Here is a 6,811-nt window from a genome sequence, read left to right on the forward strand (position 1 = left end):
TGACTGCATAACCAAGGCTTTTGCAAATAAATGTTCTAATTTCGATGCAATCCCCATATTCAGCCAACAAATCGGGTATGCTCTCATTAACCAAACTGATTTTGATTATGCAAGTGCTGGCTTAGGTTTCATTGGGGATAGAATGATAGAAGACATAAATACTGTTTACTTTGCTAGATTCTGTCAGCTTATCTATAGTTTTTGTTGTGATGATAAGCCCCAATCAGCTAGTGAATTAATTTCATCATTCAGACTAGCTAAAAGAGCTTTTAATGACTTATGATCTACTGATAATAAGAAGGCTGTGTTAAGACCCCTCCAAGTTCCTTTACATGTCAAACAAGCCTTAATAACCTATGATCCAGACACTGAAGGGAAAGGATGATGGAAATGATGACAAGGGAAACTCTAACAAGGGTAGATGTCAAGGTCAAGGCAAAGGATTTTCATCAAGTAAAGCTAGAATTACAAGTCAAGGAACAAGTTCTGATACTTGGAGAAGAATAAGTTCTGATACTGGTAAAAGCATAAGTTCTGGTGAACATCTGGAACTTGATGAAGAAATTTCAAAGCAGTTATTTCTTAAAAAAAATTCTAGGAATGGACTTTGAGAGTCTAAAGGAAGAAGAAGCTAGACTCAAAGCAGAAGGTGTCAAGACAAAATCTAAAGCTTCTGTTGTTGAAAAGAAATTTCCAAAGCCTAAGGGTATTGTGATAAAGGAAAGAACAAATTCTGAGGCGACCAAAGCCAAATCACAAGTGGAAATTGATCCAAGGTCCAAGGGCAAAGAAAAAGTTGATGAACCTGTAAAGGTTTATATGCCATTCATGGATGAAGAAATAATTGATGAAGAAGATACTAGTATTGCTCTGTTGCAAAAGAAGATTTCTCAAACAACCTCTGACATGGCTCATGTTGTTCAGAGTCAAGACTTAGTAAGTTCTGATATGACAGTGAAGCAAGAAACCTCTGACATAGCTCAAGTTGACTTGATATCAGAAGATAAGGAAAAGGAAACCTCTGACATTGCTCATATTAAACCTTCAAAGATACTCCTACCAGGATTCACCAAAGCTAAACAGACTCAATCTTTGAAGACTGCAACAAGTGGTTTTGAAGCAAAAGTTGTTACAGGAAAGGAAGCATGAGATAAATCTGGATTGGGTAATTCTGATGAAAGAAGAGTACATAACACTACCAATGATCTAACTTCCTTAAGTGAACCAGGTGTTGGAGCAACTCCTGAAAGATTGAATCGACTTGAATCTGTACAAATGGTTTACCATACCTTTTTGAAAGAACATATCTTGTTATATTTTATGACAGATGGAAGGGTATACCATATCAGGTAGAATGCTATACCACTGAAGTATTTTGAGGAACTGGAACATGTTCTATTTCTACTTCAAGTGAAAGACAAATTAACAGATAGTGCTGCAGGTTATTTAAAATCACAAATTCAAAGATAGAAGAAGCTTTATTCTATAAAGTCTGACAACATATAATGTCCCAAGTACAGAGATCACAAAGGTGATATTATCGAAATGAAGCCTAACTCTGCTAAGATTATAACTACTTTTCTGGATTATAAGGCTGTGGAATTCAATTTAGAGTCTGATAAGGCATATTTGATCAGACTAGATCAGGAGATAAGAAAAGATAAGATAAATGATCTCAGAGCAGCTAATTTTCAAACTGGTGAAGATACAACTGAATTGATAAATGGTAAAAGGAGAATGGTCAATGAACTTGAATATGCTGAGAGATGTTTGTTGAAGAACTATCTCAGAACAACTCCTGACATCAAAGAGATCAGAAATTGAAGCCAAGTCAAAGATCTACAACTGCTTAAATTCTGAAAGTGTATACAGACTAAAGCTGTTATCAGACCTTAAGATGGTAAAGCTAAAATGACTGTAAGTTATAGTAATCTAGTCAAATTCTCATGCATTTGTACTTAATGTTTTTGACATCATCAAATATCTGTTGAACTTGTATATTATGCTAATTTACAAGTTGGGGGAGATTGTTAGATATATTTGATAATGTCATGTGTAATATGATTTGTGTTTAGTTTTCAGATCTTAACTAACAGGACAAATCAGTACTTAACTGGAAATCAACACTTATACTGAAGACAGAACTTAAGATATCAGAACTTAAGTTATCAGAACTTAAGTTATCAGAAGATATTTATCAGGAGATAATATCAGGACTTAAGGTGACTTTCAGATAAGGCAGGTGGCTGATTGAAAGGAAAGAAGATCGAGACTAAGACAGGAAGAAATTTGCATGAAGAAGGAATTCTATGAAGAATAGAATACTTGGAAGAAAAGATAACTAGTTGATATATTTTAGAAAGCAGAATTTTATTCCATATCAATTAGAACATTTTCTTGTAACTGTATAGTATATAAACACAGATATAGGGTTTACACTATAAGTGTTATCATTATCGAAGTTATTATTCAATATAACCCTAGCAGCTCTCGTGATAATTTGTTCATTACTGAGAGAGGACAGTTCCATATTGTAACAGAGTTTATTGTGTTGAATAAAATCTGTTTTCTGTTACTTGAGTTCTTATATTCGATTTGATTGTAGTAAACATTGTATTCAACCCCCTTCTACAGTGTGTGTGACCTAACAGGATAATATCGTACTAATATGGAATTAAGACTTGCTCGCGGCCCGACAAGTGGTATCAGAGCCTATGGTTCAATAGGATCTTGGGGGAGTAATGGGCTGTTGAAAGTCTTCTTGATGGTGTTCAAGCAGCAGGTTCTACGAGGTGAATCGTGGCGGTGCATAATGTAGACAGATATATCGTGGAAATAAGAACACGAGTTATGTGGTTCCTGATTTAAGGGGAAGATTGTTCGGTATTGTCAACCCAAGTACTATATCGATTAAATAATAGAAAATTAACTGGTATATTGAGCAACCATTTAACTCCATTAGAATGAGGTCTTTTGGAGTTGTCCAAATACAAATTTGTGCAGGCTCGACTCAGAGCGAATAATATCATACTAATGTGGAGTTAAAGTTTTCTCCCGGATTAACAATTTTAAGGAATTTTCTCACAATTTTGTGTCCAAATATACACATATTGGCTTATGGACTCTGACAAATTGTTAATAAAGTAATTTTTTAGTGTTAAAATTTTGAAGTAAAAAAAACGATTATCTTATTATAATGTATTTAAAAGATATAATATATAGATATTTTCTATAAACCAAGTATTGAAAATCAAAACCTAGCATACACCTTAGAGAGTTATCTAAATGAGGAATTATGTGATCAATATTTGCATTTTGCATTATAAGTGCTTATATCTTTTAACTTTAAATTATAAAGACTTGTACAATGAAATAGCTTGTTGGGATGGATGGGCACAAACTAAAAAAATACATCTATTTTCAAATTTGAGGGTGAGCGGTTGCTGCTTCTCGCCCTTAGAGCATATGCACCGCAGTCATATTTTAGTTGATTTATGAGTTTTTTTAATGGGCTAGTGCAGAAGGAGTGATGCAATGGTCTATTTTCAAAGCCATTAATTTTCAACAGACCACTGATTCATTAATATAAACTTTAATAATCAACGAACTTGTGATTGGCAACAACTGATGGGACCCGACTGATTTTTGCACACTGCACTTACCAACATCTATCACAACAGCTATATAACGTCTATATGCTGCCGAGTAATGGTTATATTTCAAAAACGGTCGCATATTTATTTATAAATATGTGTTCTTTTTTGTTAATTTTAGTACACAAAATTTTGTGGCACCAGATTCTTAACTTCTTAATCTCATTTTTTCTTTCATATTATATATATGGGGCTACTCTTATAATAGTCAATTTTAAAATAGAAACTAAAAACCAAATTATTATTTTTAAAATTACTTCAAAATATAACACATATGATATGCAAATCGACCGTTGAGAGATGTAGAAAAATACAGTGAAATCGGATTTTAAAAAAAATTACAATTTGACGAGAAAAATCAAATTAAAAACGGAGGGGAAAAGCTGAAGTTGGGTGTGGGAGGGTGCAGAGTAGTTGGGTGGAGTGCTTTTAAGGGGCTATTAGATTAGGTTGATATAATGGTTGATATTATTTTTGAGTTTCTATTTTAAATTTGGTTTGTATTTGATCATGCCCATATATATAATGGGTACTAATTGGCTCACTTCACAAAAATTATAATTATGTATTTCGGGGTTCGATAATCTATTGATCCAATTATCCGTCGATATTCAAACAAGAATAATTTGTGAAGGCGAATTCATAAAGATTATACATAAAATTTGTTTGACACTCCCGAAATCTTAATGTCGAATCTCATTCAAAAGTTGCACTTGACTCACACTGGACATCATTAAAGAGATTACTAAAAAATGGCATTGTGCCAAGAATCAAACTAGCAGGTCTAGTGCAAGGGGATCCAATATGGTGGATGAGGGTAAAAAATTATATAATCTGTAATATGCATTTTTTAATAATTTAATAGTTAAAAAATGTTATTTTTTCTAGATAACTTAAGCTTAAGGACTATATTTCAAGGAAATGAATTAAGCATCCCACAAATGGGAATGTGTTAGGTCCCGAAGTATCGTATAAGGGGGGTTGGATACGATAATCACTAAATTAAAAATTCTTTCGAATCTTTTGCGGGCAAATAATTTAGTGTTCAGTTAGTGGTTCTGTATTCTTGAGGTGAATAGTGTTAGGACATTAAAATAAAGAACACAAGATATCTGTGGAAGTATATTCGTTTATAAATCCTCGAGGATGTTACTACACTCCGGTGAATATATCAATCGGCTACAATCCAAGAACAACTATGTTCTTTCTTCTACAAAAAATTAATAAATTAAATCCTATACAAAATCTACAATTATTTGTCCAAGGATTTAATTACCAGATAATGATTATAACGCCCCTTAAGAATATACAAGATTTAAACTAGGTATTATAATATTTTTCTGGTGAGAAGTTTAACGGATATACAATGTGCTTGAACTTCTGTGTCTTTCTTTGTTTCTTATTTCACTAGCTTTTGTGAGAGAGATGATGAACATAACAATATTAAGTGAATTAATTTCTTCTGCTTCAAGTGTAGTCTTTATATCAATTTAAATTACTTGTCTAAATGTTAATCGAGTAAATAATTTATGAAATTAATAAGTGTTGCTTGCTGGTGTTACTTGCGCCCAGAGGGAGTAATGGCACTTTATAATCTTTAAGAAATGTATTAAGTTGCGCCTAAAAGGCAGTAGAGATACTTACTTGCGCCTAGAGGGAAGCAAAGAGTCTTTTGACTTAGATTTTGAGCCAACTTGCGTCTACAAGGAATGGAACAAGTAGTACTTGCGCCTAGGAGCAAAAAACAAGTTATTTTCCTTAGATTCTGAGCTAGTTGCGCCTCCAATAGACCAAGGGGATGTTACATGTGCCTAGAGGGGGAAAGTAACTCTTCCTTACTTATTTTATATTGCTACTTGCGCCTCCTAGGGCAAGAAGTAGGCCACTTGCACCTAGAGTGAACCAAGAGCATTTATGAGTTAGTTTTTGCTCTTATTTCTTTCTTGTTGCTCCTACTAGGTCAATACCACTTCTAGTACTTACTTTTTGAGTCATACTATGTTGTGCAAAGACATGCATGTAATATAACAAGACTAAGTAAAATTGACAGCCCTAAGAATTAGATGTATGATAATCTAAATTTGTATTCTGTATTGTATTACTTGAGTCTGTAAAAATGTCAAAGATTAGAATGGAGTATTTTTTTCTAAATATTCTCAAGCCTAAGAATAAACTCTGGAAGAATATCAAGAAGATCATGCCTCAGAGAAAGTGTGAAGAAGCTTGGAGTTGAATAAATCTGTTTTAGGAAAAATGTTCTAAGTCAGAGATATATACAAGTCACAGATCAAGTCATATAGAGAAGTCATTCGAGAACTCCAGAATGACTTATCGAGAAGTCCAAATTGGCCTATCGAGAAGTCCCAGATATATACAAGTCAAATGAAGATATGAAGATTGAAGATATCAACAAGTCACTTTGCATATAGAGAACTCAGAAATATTGACAAGTTAAATGGAAGACATGAAGATTGGAGATATCGACAAGTCAAATATCTCATTAGAGATCTCAAAGATATCGATAAATCAATATGCCTATAGAGATCTCAGAGATATCGACAAGTCATTTCTACATGCAGAGTTTTGGAGACCTCGACAAGTCAAAGTTACCTCGAGAACTTAGAGACCTCGACAAGTCAAAGTTACCTCGAGAACTCAGAGACCTCGACAAGTCAAAACACTTGTAGAGAACTAAGAGATCTCAATAAGCCATTATACTTATCGATATTTCAGTTCTCTATAACAACAAATGAAGATCTCGATATGAAGCTCAAGTACAGAATATAAACAAGTTAAATATTCAAGATTATCAATCAATAAATGAACTAATCACTTAGATTAAAAGTCTACAAAAGCATCTTGAAGAGTACAAGATCAAAGGCCAAGATTAACTGACAAAGGAAAGTCATATATTCACAGGATTTGCAAAGATACACTAAGCTATAAATGGAAAGCTTTAGAGATAACTTAAAGTATGGTTTAATACATTCTATGCATGCTGTGTAAACCTGTGTTTACTAATCTATAAGTAAACACTGGTCCTTTGCTTTTAATTGTATCAAACATATCTAGAATTACTGGTAACTCTCTCAATGAAGAAGCTGATTTTTTTACTTAAAAAGAACCCAGGATTTGTAGCAAACAGTAGCTTGATTTAA

Source organism: Apium graveolens, chromosome 3 (genome assembly GCF_009905375.1).
Source record: "Apium graveolens cultivar Ventura chromosome 3, ASM990537v1, whole genome shotgun sequence".
Taxonomy (NCBI): Eukaryota; Viridiplantae; Streptophyta; class Magnoliopsida; order Apiales; family Apiaceae; genus Apium; species Apium graveolens.